Source organism: Alexandromys fortis, unplaced genomic scaffold (assembly GCF_014885135.2).
Source record: "Alexandromys fortis isolate MF-2015 unplaced genomic scaffold, M_Fortis_MF-2015_v1.1 scaffold_41, whole genome shotgun sequence".
Taxonomy (NCBI): domain Eukaryota; kingdom Metazoa; phylum Chordata; class Mammalia; order Rodentia; family Cricetidae; genus Alexandromys; species Alexandromys fortis.
Genome location: NW_026067923.1, coordinates 3640066 through 3655841, shown reverse-complemented (window position 1 = coordinate 3655841; position 15776 = coordinate 3640066). Strand labels below are relative to the sequence as shown.

Below are 15776 nucleotides of genomic sequence, written 5' to 3'. Positions count from 1 at the left end.
GAAGCATCTAGCACAACACTACTTATCTTAATTTAAAGCTGGTCATGAGGATCACATGTAGTTTTTGAGTTAGTGAGAAAACACCTTCGAAACCAAATCACCTAGAAAGGGCATGTTTAACAAAGTGAGTAAATCTACAGCTAAAGTACAGTCAGGATAAAAACTAGAAACCCCAAACATATTATGGCAATCACTATTAATGAGTGAGTCCTCAACCTCAAAGATTATTTAGAAATCTGAAAGTCAGGGTAGATACCCAGGATGCTGAAGAGAGCCAGGCCAATAGTGTACAAAGCATGATGAGACAAGATGATCATGAACTTGGAGTAGAGTGGCCCTGTAATTTAAGATCATGTACATGTTCATTGTATTTGACATGTTGACTTTATCAAAAACAGTTTCACAAAGTAGTAGTAACAGGAGTCAAATGGTGAAGAGAAGAAATGAAACAGCAGAAAATGAAAAAGTTAGAATTCAGAGAGCCAACTACTCAGATTGTGTTTTAAATGTAAAGAAATGCAATGTAATAGGAACGGTTGTTCTTAGACTGTTTTGTTTTATTTTAATAAGGGATATCTCAGGATCAGGCAACAGAGGGGCAGTAGCTGATGTATATGTGAAGGAAAGAAAGGGCTGTACAGTAAAGTAAGGAAGCCTGCAGCAAAGTTTGAGGAGCTGAGCTGAGAGAAGGGTGAGAAAGGCTGGTTTCTCGAATGCAAGTAATAATCATTCATTTGAATGATAAAGCTTTCCCCTTAAAGTTACAGTTTTCCCCACTCTTGTTGTTCATTGGCCTGATAAAACAGAGATCAATCTGTTGGAGAAAAGGTGAGAGAAAGAAGGGAGTCAGAAGGGAGGAACAGAAGATCAAGGAATCTTGTGTCTAAACTGGACGGACAGCGTGTCTCTATCCCATGAGAGTCAAGCGCCCATACTACTTAAACACTTTACATCAGGTGCTGGAAGATGGTCAAAAGAAAATTGCCAGAGCAAGTATATTTGTACCATGGAAACAAACAAATAACATATAGTTTTACGGAGAGTTGGTTATTAAAATTTATCAAGATGCCTTAGAAATGCTATCAGGTAGCAAAACAATGAGGTGAATAACTGTTTACTCCATCAGTAAAGCTTTAGGAAGAAGAACTTCTATCTGTAGTAAATACCTATGAAGGAGGACCTGGAGTGTCTCATAGCAACTACGTAGCATGTGGTTTTAATTCATATATAAGCTCAAACTCAACTCCAAGATTTCCATTGTTGCCTCATCTTCAAAGCTATTTAGATATCTGCTTAACATATGCTGCTCCCAAGGTCCTATGAATGAGAACTTCTAAGGAAAAGCAGAAATCTCTATGACCTCTGTAACTCAAGGTAAGAGGCAACTCTAGGAGATATTAGTTGCTCCATACTGCCTCGCTGGGCCTTGCTGTGATTGACTGGCCTGAGTTGTCAGCATAACAGAGTTTGGAGCCACAGTCCAATTCAGAAATGAGAATTGTGCACGTGGGAAGCGGTATCTGTGTTAATAGGTGACATGTAAACCTCAAGGAAGAAAACCAGTGTATAGATGCTGGGAAAAACCTGCCTAAATAACGCATCAGTCCCAACACATTCCTCACTCGAGTGGCCTCCCGACTGTGTACCAACACCACCAATCAAAGGATTTTCAACTTCTCCCAGATCTTCCCACCCAACTCTATGATACCTCTCTTTAAAAAACAAACATGACAAACCAGAAAAGAAATAAATAAAAAGCAACATACATTCTTATACATACACAAAACCCCAAAAATTGGAAACCAAAATATAGATGCTAAGGACCATTAAAACACTTAAACAAACATGTCCCAAACAAAGCTTTATGAGACAAAGAGTCTACAAAAGCACCATTGAGTTCATTTTGTGTTGGCCATCTACTTAAGTGTGTTGTATTACTTATGGAAAGATGACTTGGGGGAGGTGATTGCAACCTATTGAAGTTACATTTAGAATAAGCCAAAGAAGAAGGAGTTTCAACTCAATGCCTCCATGTTCCTACCACACACCCAGGATGTTTTTCATTATTAAAAATAAAGAAAACAGGGTTTATTGTGATTAATTACATGAATGTGTTTTCTAATGAAAGTAAACCGAGTTAAGTACGATTTCCCCATGTAAGCTATACTATAGACAGCTGGTGAAACATCAAAGGAAAATCCTCAGCACACTTTATTACATTTTGCAATCTAAAATTCAAATACCAAATATATTCAGATATCATTTTTCAAGGATCATCACAGTAAAATAAAAATCCTTTGAACTTTTTGATAAACTCTAACAGCATTGACTATTTCACATGTCAGAACCAGCATTACTCTGTTAGAATCTATAACAAAGTGAGTTTGAGCATCAAGTGGTACTCAACTATAATCAAAGAAAAAGAGGCAAAGGAAACACAGAGAAGGAGAAGAGGAATGGTTTCTTGGAGAGCCTGGAGAAAGAAAAGGAAGGACAGAAATTGATATAAATTTGGATTTATATTATATATATCACATATAATCAAATATATGATAATATGTATAAAACATAAATGTATACACACACATATATATATGATATACATGCATACATATATATGAGAAATATCAATGTGATTTTCAAATGTTGCAAGCCCAGCATTATTACTTGAGCTGCTACGGTGCTGCTCAGAATAGGTGTTTCACAATAGCTAGAGCTATACTTTTGACTAACACAGACAACTGTGACACAAAGGAGGCAAAATTAGCTCACACACATAAAGGACCATGAACAAAATAATGAACCAGTCCAAGACAGGGCACCTGCTGTGGGAGTTCCTCCTGATCTTTAGCCAATAGGGTTTATGATACCAGCCCACTTGGGTATGGTCTCTTATATATAAATGTAGCTGTAAAGCCTGTGCTCACTCTTTTGCTTCTTGCTCTCACTTCTGGCTGTTAGACTCTGTTCCTTTTCCCCATTCATGCAGAGGACTGTGATCTAGGACAGTGACATGTAAGTCTCCCCGAAATAAATAACCCTTTATTATAAATAATTCTGAACTGGTGTGGGATTATTTTGTATCTTCTGCCATCATCTGGTGCCCAAACATAGGGACCAGTCCACACTTTTTTGTATTAGTACCCCAGCCATACGGCATATTGGGCACTGAGTGTCTAGCCTGTGGCCTTAGCCGGCGCTCAGATGCAGCAGGCTACTGCTCATGGCTCCCTGGCTCAGAACTCACATGGCAGCTCACACACTACTGCCTGCTATCCCCACTTTGCACACAGTCCACAACTCACACTAACAAAAAACTTTGGATTTTTTTCTTTATTCTGCGCCCCAACTCTCAAAATCATTTTATTGCCTTAATAACTGTTGTCAATTTGTTAAACAAAGCATATTTTTCAGTACCTAAGTAAGCAACACATGCTGTTCACTGCTGCTTGCATCTCTCAGCCACATGGCTGTAACTGCAACACCTGCTGGCCGATAATGATTAATACACCTACTCCAATTCGTTGTAATTGAAAGGTAAGATCTGAAAAACTACAAAAAATGACTGATAAGTTCCAGGAGTTGAATAATTATTTTGTTTATATTATGGAGGGTATTGTGCAAGAATTATGATATTTTCCTTTCCTTTATTTGATTCTAGAAATTAGCTTTGTTTTCAATATTATCTCATTAAAAATGGTCCAATACTAGGGAGAGGGATAGCATTGATTTGACAGAATTATCTGAAAGAATTTATACTGTTGAATCTAACTGTCAGAATCTGTTGAAAAGTTAAGATATGTCCAAGGATGAAACATATCTTTACTGAACAAGTTGGAATCCTCAGTGAGGACATTAGAACAGAACAAGGACAAGAGATTCAGACTTTTACAAAAAACAGTAGTAAAAAGATTTGAAAAGACTGAGGAATTTATTGAAATTGATGTGCAGGGACAGAAGGTACAAGGACAGGATTTAGCCTCATCAGTATGTGCCAGACCCCTGGATGACTTACACAGTTTCAACTGCATATCTGGTAATTTCCTCATAAAGACCATCTGGCACAAAGTATCCTAAAGTAGTCAAAGAATATGCATGGGAACCAATACATATGGGCAATCTAAAAAGAAATAAAACAAGCAATAGTTTCTTATGTGCTACATTCACCATTTGTCAGGGAAATGGTGAAAATGTGGGCTTCAAGCACTAAGGCTACCCCACACAATTGGCTTCAATTAATCTCAGTGGTTCTAAAAATGGACCTCAGCTGCTTTGTAAGTGTTATTTGAGATAAGAGGCAAAAATTTTAGAGCAACAGACAAAAGCAAAAGGATTTGAGACTTCCAAAGATCACATTTTTTGGTGAGGGTCATTACTTTGATCCTCAGGAACAGGCTTGCTATGATGAACACACTTTGTCCCTATGTAGCACAGCAGCTTTAAATGCTTGGGATAGGATTCAGTAATCAGGAAATAGGCCTGAGTCATATATTAGGGTTATACAGGGTCAGAGAGAAATCTTTACTGACTTTTTACAAAGATTAACTAAGGCTGTACAATTAAGAGTAAGATATGTACTAATATTTAATCCTTGTCTTCTGAAAATGCCAACTTAGAATGTAAGAGGATCCTTTAGCCTTTAAAGGTTATATCACATACTGTTGCGAGGGAGAGGACCCACTTGTTCATCCTGCTGCCTGGTTAGCTTAGCATCAAAATAACCATACAGAAATTGTATTAATCAAAACACTGCCTGGCCCATTAGCTTTAACTTCTTATTGGCTAACTCTTCCATCTCAGTTTCTATTAATCTGTGTATTGCCACAGGGCAGTGGTTTACCAGGAAAGATTCAGCATGTCTAATTCTGATGGCTCCATGGTGTCTGCTTTCTTCCTCCCAGAATTAAATTCTGTCTTCTCTACCTAACTAAGTTTTCCCATATCAGGCCAAGCCAGTTTCTTTATTCATTGTCCAATAAAAGCAACATATAGACAAAAGGACCTCCTACACAAACATACAATGAATGTTGAAACATTTGACTATAGTATTGAAGCTTGGGTAGGAGAAGTGATTTCCAATAGTATGATGAGACACCAATATGCCAAATATTTTAATTGTGGAAGAATAGAACATCTACAAAGGGACTGTAGTCAAGGAATTCCTGGGAATAATGTCTCCTCTAGAAATGGCGAGAATAAGAATTCTCAGCCTTCTGGTATATGTAGGAGGTGTAGCAAAGGTCAACACTGGACTAATGAATGTAGGTCTACAAGAGACAGACAAGGCAACCCAACTCCTTTGGGGGGGCTTCTTGTAGCCCCGATATCAAACAAGGCCCAATTATTCCTTGTCACTGTCGAGGACATGTCTCACCAAGAAAGTTAAACAATCCAGTGCCTACTGTAAAAAATCATAAAGTTCTGGATGATGGAATAGACCTATAAGATGAGTCAAAAACTCCAATAGGAAATAGAAAATGTATATTTTAGTAGACTTTTATAAATGATCAAAGACCAAAGCTAAAAGTACATATAAATGACATTCTAACTAAGGGATTACTAGACACAGGTGTAGATGTGACTATCATTACTTGAAAATGCATTCACATTGGCCTTTTCAAGAGGCAGACATTCAGTTCCTAGGAATTGGAACCCTATGTCAAGTAAAACAAAGCATGATATGGGTTGAATGCATAGGGCTAGAAGGACAGAAAGGAAGGATGAAGCCATTTGTACCAATATTGCAGTGAATTCATGGGGCCATGACCTATTGCAGCAATGGAATACCCAGGTTAACATTCCTGAAGTCCTCCAAAGTCATGTTTCTGAGAAGAATATTATAAAATATTATAAAAAGGTCACCAGTTATTCAGGCTGTACAAGAACACAAAGCAACTAGCAAACCTTCAGAGGTACTAACAGCTTTGCCTTTAAAATGTTTAGCTGAGAAACTTATATGGGCTAAACAATGGCCTTTAATGGAAGACAAACTCTAAGCTTTAGAACAGCTGGTATAGGAGCTCACCATATTGAAGACTCAAACAGCCATTGGAATTCTCCTGTATTTGTTGTTAAAAAGAAATCTGGAAAATGGATAATGGTGAAAGATCTAAGAGCTGGCAATAGGATTTTCTAACGTATGGGCCCTCTACAATCTGGAATTCCTCTGTCTTCTTTGTTACCAAAAGGATGGCCTCTTATAGTTTCATCACCATACCTTTACAAGAAAAGAATCAATAAAAATTTGCTTTCACAGTGCCTACTTATAATAATTCTCAGTCTGCTAGGAGATATCAGTGGACTATCCTCCCACAAGAATGCTCAATAGTCCCACTCAATATTTTGCAAATTAGCCATTGAAAATATATGCAAGCAATTTCTTAAGTTATAATTTAACATTACTCAGATGACATTTTTTTATCTGACTCAAATGCAGATACTTTAGAAATAATGTTTGAAGAAGTAAAAAATGTTTTGCCTAAATGGGGATTACAAATTGCTCCTGAAAAAAAAATGCAAAGAGTAAATTCTGTCAATTACCTATGTTACAAAATAGATTTACAGAAAATTAGAACAAAAAAGGCACAAATTAGAAGAGACTGATTGCAGACTCTAATGATGTTCAAAGATTATCAGGAGATTTTTCCAGTATATGACCAGATGTTGGAATAACACCTGACCTAACAGTTCATTTAAACAAAGCCTTAGATGGTGACAAAGACTTAAATAATCCCAGAGAATTAACAGCTGAAGTGGAAAAAGAATTGATGGTCACTAAAGAGAAATTATAGGAGGCACATGTAGCTAGAGTGAATCCAAACCTTAATTGTATTCTAGTCATATTGCCTTCCAGAATTTCCCCTACAGGAATTTTAATGCAGAGAGAAGATACTATCTTAGAATGGATTTTTTACAACATACACCAAGTAAAAAATTAAAAACTTATGTGTAAAAAGTCTCTGAATTAATTATAAAAGGAAAATTGAGACTTTTTCAACTGTCAGGTATAGATCCAGCAGAGATTATTGTGCCTTTTAATACTGATAAAATTAAAAAAAAAATTATTGGAAGACAATGAACCTTGACAAAGAGCTTGTGCTATTTTTTAAAGAGAGATTAATAACTATCCCAAAAGCTATATAATTAACTTTGTAAAGAGAACCACTTGGATTCTTCCATGAAATGTACATGATGCACCAATAATTGGAACCTCTACATGCCCGTTTTGTTTATAGTGTACCTTTTGTTGAACATATGTCTATATGAATAATGTTTAAGTTTTCCACAATGAACAGTAGATTTTCCTGCAGTAATCTTTGAAGCTTCCAGGAAGAAGCTTCTAATGTTGTAATGTACATAAATGTTTTTTTATGCAGAAAGTTATGAAAAAGATTTCATATAATTTCCTTTATGGTATACATCAAAATTATATATGAAACTTTTGTGTTTAGATTTAGATCACCCAAATATCTCACTATGCAATGCAAATATTGCAAAACCTGAAAAATATATTCAGCATAATATATTTCTGATACCAGGCATTTGACATGAAGCATACTCACTTCCACAGAGCCATCATCAAAGAGATAAGGAATATATTTGGTTTTCGGGTTGTCCCAACCAAAGAACTTATTGACTCTGACTATGAGAGAATGGACACTCTTCAGCCCACTCATTCAGCAATGCATGATTGCTTAAAGTCCAAGAAACAGATAACCAGAGAAAACAAAAAGACTTGTGGATCATTTTCTGAACTCACATGGCAAGAACTGTCTCACACAATCACATTAAAATAATTTGAGATAATGAGATGTTTTGATGGGTAAAGCTTATTGATGCCAACTTCAATGACTTAAGTTCAATTGCTTATATGCACATTACAGAAGGACAGAAATACTCTTCCAAACCACATGCCATGCCACACAGATGCACACACACACTCACATGTGCACAAGATGTGGAATTTCCTTCTGTATGCTGTGAATAGCATTGGCCTGTTGATAAGGCAGAACTTAGGTAGTCAGGGAAAACTAAACTGAATGCTGGGAGAAAGAAGGGCAGAGTCAGAGAGAAGCCATGTAGTCCTCCTGGAGCCAGATGGAACTTTACCTGGTAAGCCACAGCTACATGGCAATACACAGATTACTAGAAATGGATTAAATTAAAATGTAAGAGCTAGGCATTAAGAAGCTAGAGCTAATGGGCCAAGCAGTGATTTAAATAATATGGTTTCTGTGTGATTATCTCAGTGTTAAGTGGCAGGAACTAACTAGTGGCCTCTTTCAACACACATGCACACACACACACACACACACACACACATACACACACACATTCATGGAATTCAAAAATTTGCAAGTACAATAATCTTTTGCTAATGAAGTTATCATTACAAGTATAACAAAGATAAGTCATAACAGACACTACAGGGATGAATCACTCCTAGCACCCAGGGCTACACCTGCTGTAGGACTGGAAACAACGACTTCTATAGAAGACATGGCAACATTGAAAGATTTCTCTTAGTGAAAAGCCAAAAGATATAACTTAACTGTCCTTAAATAATTTCTTCATATTATATTTCCAAATATTCTGTCTATAGCATTAAGTGTATATACCTGAAATATCACCTAAAATGTAAACAGATGTAAGAGGAAAATCTCAGGCTATCAAACTCTACCTCTGTGAGCAAGTTCCCACCTTGACCTATGGCTTCTCTAGATATGTTCTCAGGTACAAGACTTTCAATATGACTCAAAAGCACAACTTCCTTCTACATATTCACAAAAGCAGCAGTTGCTGTAAAAAGGAAATTTCCAGTAGTCTACAGAATGAAAAATTCCAAGCTATCTTTCTTCATAACGTAGCATGACCCAATTGGCTAACATATAACAAAGGTTTGGGAAACATTCATTATTAAATGAAATATGCTCTGAAATCTCATACACAAATATAACTTACTAGTTTCCTTAAAGTACCATTAAAATAACAGCAAAATGTTTAAATCTTTAAAAATACATCTGGGTGACATATTCATAAGTCTTACCATAGTATATGATGGCTAAGTAAACTTTAAAAAAAATCCTAGAAAAAAATTTAACATTGTGATTCAACTGGTGCAATATACAGAACACAGCAAATTAAACAGATGTACCCTGGGAGATATCTGTGCTGTGTATGCTAACATTTCATGTGGCACAGGAACAGGAATGGGCTCAGTATTTAAAGACCGGAGCTTGTGAAAGACAAAGAAGAGAATCAAGCAGAGGAGTCCTCCCTATAACAGCTGAAGTTTCCTAAAGACTTTAAGTGGGCAAGAGGAACTGTGTACTTCTGTCTTGGTCCATTTGCACATCCTAGGAGCAGGCACCAAGATGAAAAGGATGAGGGTATGTTTCATTTCCATGTTCCATCTAGCAAATGTTCTAGCAACTTCAAACGTCAGGCCTTCCTCTTCTCAAATCAACAGGCATGACTCTGAGTCCAATACACTGTGCTGGACAATTGCTTTGAGAGCTAATTCTGACATGTTACTGTAGAGCCATGCAATGGGAAAACTTTTTACACTCTGGTGTGATTAATTTGTCATGGACTGTCTTTTTCTATTTGTCCATCCAGCAGAAATATTATTCCCTATTTGATAATCATTATCACCTTACTTCCTAATAAATACATACAAAAGGATAATTTGAAAACAAACATAACTGTTAGATCATCAATGGAATGAAGGCATAAGTCACAAAACAATCCCACACCTGTTTGGAATTATGATTAATAAAAGGGTGAAATATTTAAAGGAAAATCTTACAGATCACTGTCTTATACAACAGCCCTAGGCATGACCAGGAAAGAGATCTAGTAGCTGGAAGTGAAGTCCAAAGCAAGAGAAAAAGATACCAAAGGCTATTGGCTAAAGAAGGAGCTCATTTCTAACACCCACTTTTCTCCTGTTTGAAATGAAGTTTTCTTAGAATATTTTCTTCTAGCCAGCTGTATGTGCTCTAAAAACTTGACTTCTGACCTCATTCATTGCTGAAGCGACTAAAACTGACATGCTCTCCCTGAGTGGCAATTAGTGACAAAAGCCTTACACGCTACATAACTTTCAACCTAGAAATTTCTAGAAATATTCTACAGAATGTCCATATAATTAGCAGTAAGGCTCAGCAATGGGATCTTTTTTATAACATTACAATGATAAATAAGAATTCCTACCATTTATCACTAAGTGGTCAAATCGAAAGACGTACAATGAGGATCAGTAAGTTACATTACTGTCATTTAAAACCTTAAATTAGAATATAGTTTTTGGTCCACCACCAGTGCTAAATAGTAGGACAGTCTATAGATGAATAAATATTACTGAAGTTTGCAATGACATTTTAAATTGTTTGATGTAGGTTTATCCAACATTTGTTACTCATGAACCTGTTTATATTTAAAATGCTATAGTTAAGAATGACCAAGAACTTATGTGCACATGACTACTTTAAGAATTTCTGGTTGTTGTCATTCATTTGATCCTCCTATCTGTCCCATGGAGAGATTATTAGGCCATTCTGGCAAGGAAGTCAGAGTCAATGACATTCGCAAGGGTGTTTTCCTCAGCAGGGGAAGTCAGGACCCAAATGTACACAATTTGCCTCTGGAGTCTGTGTCCTGAACAAAACCTCAACCTGTCTAGAAGCTTCTTCCAACAAGAATAATGTGATTACTTCTAGTTGTTAGATAATTGTTATTATTTGCTTATCTTCTTTTTATTTTCTTTTTTTCTAAAAAATAGCAATTTAATTTTCTAGAATAAAAATGAAGCAAAGGATAAAGGGACGAGAAATGAAAGTGCTATCTTTTGGATGAACGGTGAGGAGGGGACAAGAGTCCTATGTGGTTTATGACTGAGAACTAGAAACCCAGAGTGAGGGAGCAGATTCTGACATCCCAAACCACATGTCTTTATGTTGCCAACTTTTGACTACAAATTCAAGCAACGGATTTTGGACCTTGACACCTTTCAGGGTAAGAGAACAATAGTGCTGTAATTTACCACCATTATTCTTTGCTCTCAGCTATTTGAAGTCATGTTATTGATACATAGTTTCTCCTGTAAGGATAGTACAACATTTTTATACTCTGGTCTTTCGTTTCCTCAAATATTAGGATTGATATGGGGGGGGGGCTTCTATGATAGATATAATGAGGCAACTGGTGCTCCTACATAAAGCCTAACGCAGTAGCTCTCAACCCTGGAGACTATTGCTGCACAGCTTGGATTGAGAGTTTCACAGCATCATATTATAGCTTGTCACACGCTGTAATACTGCACTGGTCAGAGTAATACCAGAGAATGAAATTGTTTAAATGCCAGTTTCAGCAATGTGCTATGCATATTGTTGTATACCTGACTAAAGCCAGTTTTGCAATTCCAATAAAACGGAAATATAAACATGAGTAATGAGATTTTTGAAGGATCACAGAGGTAAACATGTGCATAAAACTGAAGAATTGAGAGGAGTTCTTGAAGTACATAGGCATAAGTTCATTTATCATTTGAAACTGTTTCTGACACAACTCACATTGGCTTTTAAAGAAGACATTCATTTTTAATTAAACTTCATAAAAGACAAACAAACCAACATCGTATAACAAAAACTGAAGTGACAAAATAAAGATATAATATCTCCCAGTGACAATTGCATATAATTGCCATCTTGACAAATTCTAGAAACATGAGGGAAAAAAGCCTCATTGAAGGAAAATATACAAACAGCTGCACAGGGGATTTCCTCAGTCACCTAGATTGAGGGGCAAGAGCCAAAGGCAGCATAGCCATTCACTGGACTTGGGTCCAAGACTGCAGAAAAGAGGGGCATACACACTGACAGAAGCCTGTGCACAGGTTTTCTCTGCTCCTGACTATGGATGACAGCTTCATCTCCCTGCTACCTTTACTTCCCTACAACAATAGACAAGCTGAAAGTGTGAGCCAAGCTAGCCTTTCTCCCCTAAGTTGCTTTGGCTGCTTATAGCAACAGGAAAAGAAACTAGGACTCTTATTGAAGATGAAGTTAACACAATACCATGTCATGCAAAACAAATATCTTCACTTAAAACATATAACAATCCAAAGCACTACATGTGAATTCCCCAGAGATGAAAATGAAAATAAATATTAGGTCCCTATAAGAAAATTTTCCCAATAAAATTTCCCTAATAAATTCAGCAGTGTGGAGGAATAAAATCCACAAACAAAATGAGTATTCCTATGTTATGCTAATAGCAGACTTCTCAAATAAGAAATAAGGTTACAGGAGCATAAAATAGAATTTGACTGTATGACAATAAATGAATGATTGAATTATAAAACATGGTATACCCTTATGTATTCATTTTTATGTGTATTTAAAAATACAAACCTACACAATACATATCTTTCTAAATATGTATATATGATACAGTAATATAAATATTTATATAGAGATATTAGAGTATGAAATAATATAATATTAAGTAATTGATAATAAACTTCTTTCATCTGAATATCCATGAATCTAAAGAAAATTATCTTAGGTAAAAACAAGCCAAGCACAGAAAGACACATAGCACATACCCACAGAGGAAGCTGGAGCCACTGACCGCAGAGCAGGGCACATCGCTCAGTCCCAAAGTACGAGAGTGGGGTAGGCGGGACGTTCTTTAGCATAAACAAAACAGCTGTTCGAAATAAGGAAGAAATTCTAGTTCTTATAATATTTTCGAGTGCCTACAGAAAACAATAATTTCAAGTATTTTGAACGACTTTGCCACAAGGGTAAATCTGGGTAGCAATGTGCTCTCACTTTGAGTTAACCATTACATATTTCATCCTGTGAATCCGTTATTTCCTTATTTGTGTTTAAGAATATAAATCTGAATATAAAAATAGTAGTTCTTTAAAAATGTAATAAATAAATTTGAGGACAATGAAAACGATAGCCTAAATGAAAACTGCTTTATGTTAGAAAGGCTTTTTCACATTTATTTTGAAGTTAGTTTGCAGGAAGTTAAATTATGTAAAACATCTTCAAAACATACACTCTGTCTGCTTACATATGCATCTGAGTTGCACTTCCCCATGGTAATTACAATGCTCTTTTTTGTTGAATAACTTGGAGTCATAACTCAGAAGAAAATGTGGTCCTTCTGATGTGTCTATTGTGTACAAGGACCTAAAACATATGGGAAATTGTTCTTTTTTCTTTAAAAGCTATGTTCATTTCAACTTTTGAAATAAGTTCCAAATATTTAAATAAGAAAGGACTGAAAGTCCACTTTTCCCAAACAAGTTGTGGATTAGAGACAATGCTTTAAAAGAAGAAAAAGCAAAACCCCACCACCCTTCTGCCTCTGTGTATGCCAGAGGTGGAACACCGTTAGCACCGGAAGGCCATGCTGCACTCAAATGCCTCAAGACTGAACCCTGAGAAGCAGACTAAAGAGTTTGTTATAATAAAACATCTACTGTAAAAGCCTGACCTGGAATATGTTCCACACTAGAAAAATACATAATCATGTTGATTGTCAGGATAGATTTAGCTTATAAGCAATACTGATGCACCTGTGCTGTGGTTTCTGAGTGCTGAGATATCTTGTTTCTTTAAGTGTGTGTTGCCCTTCTCAGTCTTGTAGACCTTCAAATGTCTTATTTTATAAGAAGTCATTGTACTTTGGTGGTTAAAAGCACATAATGACTCATGCCTTTAATTCCAACACTTGGGAGGTAGAGGCAGGTGGAACCCTGAGCTCAAGGCCAGCCTGTCTACAAAGCAAGTTCCAGAATAGCCAGGGCTACACAGTGAAACACAATCTCAAAAAACAAATAAAAAATAATTGGAAAATTATTTATAGACAGCACAGCATGCTTAAAACTGCATAAGCTGGAACTGGTTAAGAACACTGGCTGCTCTTCTAGAGAACCTAGGTTCGAGGCCCAGCACCACCTGGCAGCTCACAACCATCTCTAATTCCAGCTCCAGAGGATCTGATGCTCTCTTCTCACCTCCATGAAAATTAAGGATGCACGCGATGCATATACATATATGCAGGCAAAACACTCATATACATAAAATAAAATGGGTAAATCTAAAGATGAAATTTACAAAAACTGCACAGGTATAACTGGGTCATATTTCACTGAGAATGAAGAACTGTAACTGATAGCAGCAAATATGGAGTTACACTGAAGGAGCCATCGTTTTGGGTTTGTGCTGTCTCAGATACTCCCTGCTTGGTTTGTAACAGGTACTATATTTCATTTATAGTTGACAATCAAAGAGACACACATATGTCTTCCTTGCCTTCATAGCTCAATCACAATGGGCAAAGCTGTCTTAGTTTCTTTTCATGTTGCAAAAGTAACTCCACAAAGGAAATGTCTGCTCCTGGTTTAAGAGCACTTCTTATCATCATATGGGAGGCAAGGTGGCAGGGGGGCTTGGAGCAGCTTCCAGACACCTGCCTGCAGGTGACAACAGAACTCAGTAAGCTGGCAACGGAAATTAACCATCACACTTGCAGGTTAAACTATACGTGCATTATCAGCAAGAAGTGGCTTTTATATTTTCTATTTCATCTCTTAATATAGGAAGTCTGAAAAAGTAAACGTGTTTTGAACAGTATTGAAAGCTGAAAATAAATAACCACTGTCATATAAATTAAATTTAGTATTTTAAAAGAACCGGAAATGGCAACAGCCCCTCCTATCCTATGAGATGCCCTAATTTTCATGCCCTGTGTCTTCTCTTAGTGCAGCCAGACTTGTCATTTCCTCGCTTGTTTATTTGATACCTCTGATGGACTACACTTTCGGGAAATGCATCAGATGGCTTTAAGATAGAGACAAATGCGTTATCACTTTACAGTGTCCGATGCTGTACAGTTTCCTGGAACGTTAATTCATGTGACTGATCTCAGCATTACTGGCTTCCCTTGTTCCCTCCATTTTACCCCAGAGAGTGCATTTTCCTGCCTTTTCTACTGAAACATCCAGGTTCTCCTGGATATTACAAGACTTTAAGTCCTACACTAAATAATTTCTTATACAACTCATTAGCCTAGATTTATATTTTGCCTTCTTATTTAGTACTATTAATAAAAACAAAATTTTACCTGTGCTATTGCTTTATTATCACAATTCTGTCTGCCTCAGCCACCACAAAATTATGCTCCAGAAGCAAGCAGTTTCCAAAAGAATGGCTTAACACAGTGAGATAGATAACAATCATTCAGGGGGCTAAATGTGGCATATCAACCATATAAAGTATTGCCTACTACAATGCCAGAGGGAACAAAACTCAAGAATCTTGCATCAGCATTCAAGACAGAGATGGCAATCATCAGGTTATGTAAGTCGATGGCTATCATTAATCTCTACTGAAGCACAAATAATTACAAAATATAATTCCATCATGTCCCTGGACAAGTTTTATCCACTGTGGGGATGATGGCCAATGTAACAATCAACTACTCAGATTTTGTCAAATCCTGATTTGAAAAACTTCCAATCCTATATTCTTAAAGTGATCCATGCATCAACTCCCGACAACTCCCCCTTGTCTCCTAATGCTGTTCTTTACTTCCACCACTTAAAAAAATCTGTTCCTAATACTGAAGAACTTGCAGTCATTTCATCAATTGGTATTCTCCTGGATGCACTAAAGATTTTGTTTGGTTTATATCCCCCAAATTAAAAAGGATTATTTAGAATATTGTTTAGGGTATATTCTGGTAGAGATACAAAA

The 15776-nt window shown here is 36.5% G+C and overlaps 1 protein-coding gene across 3 annotated transcripts in view; it reads right to left on the bottom strand.

Annotated features, from left to right (window-relative positions):
• Naaladl2 (N-acetylated alpha-linked acidic dipeptidase like 2) overlaps positions 1 to 15776 on the bottom strand; it is a 1236187-nt gene that overhangs the window by 1098017 nt on the left and 122394 nt on the right. The window contains exon 3 of one of the 3 annotated variants that reach the window (XM_050142050.1): positions 12608 to 12711. The exons of the other annotated variants lie outside the window; for them this stretch is intronic. The gene's annotated coding sequence lies outside the window, so the exon portion shown is untranslated. The remainder of the gene's footprint in view (positions 1 to 12607; positions 12712 to 15776) is intronic. 3 annotated transcript variants of the gene reach the window in all.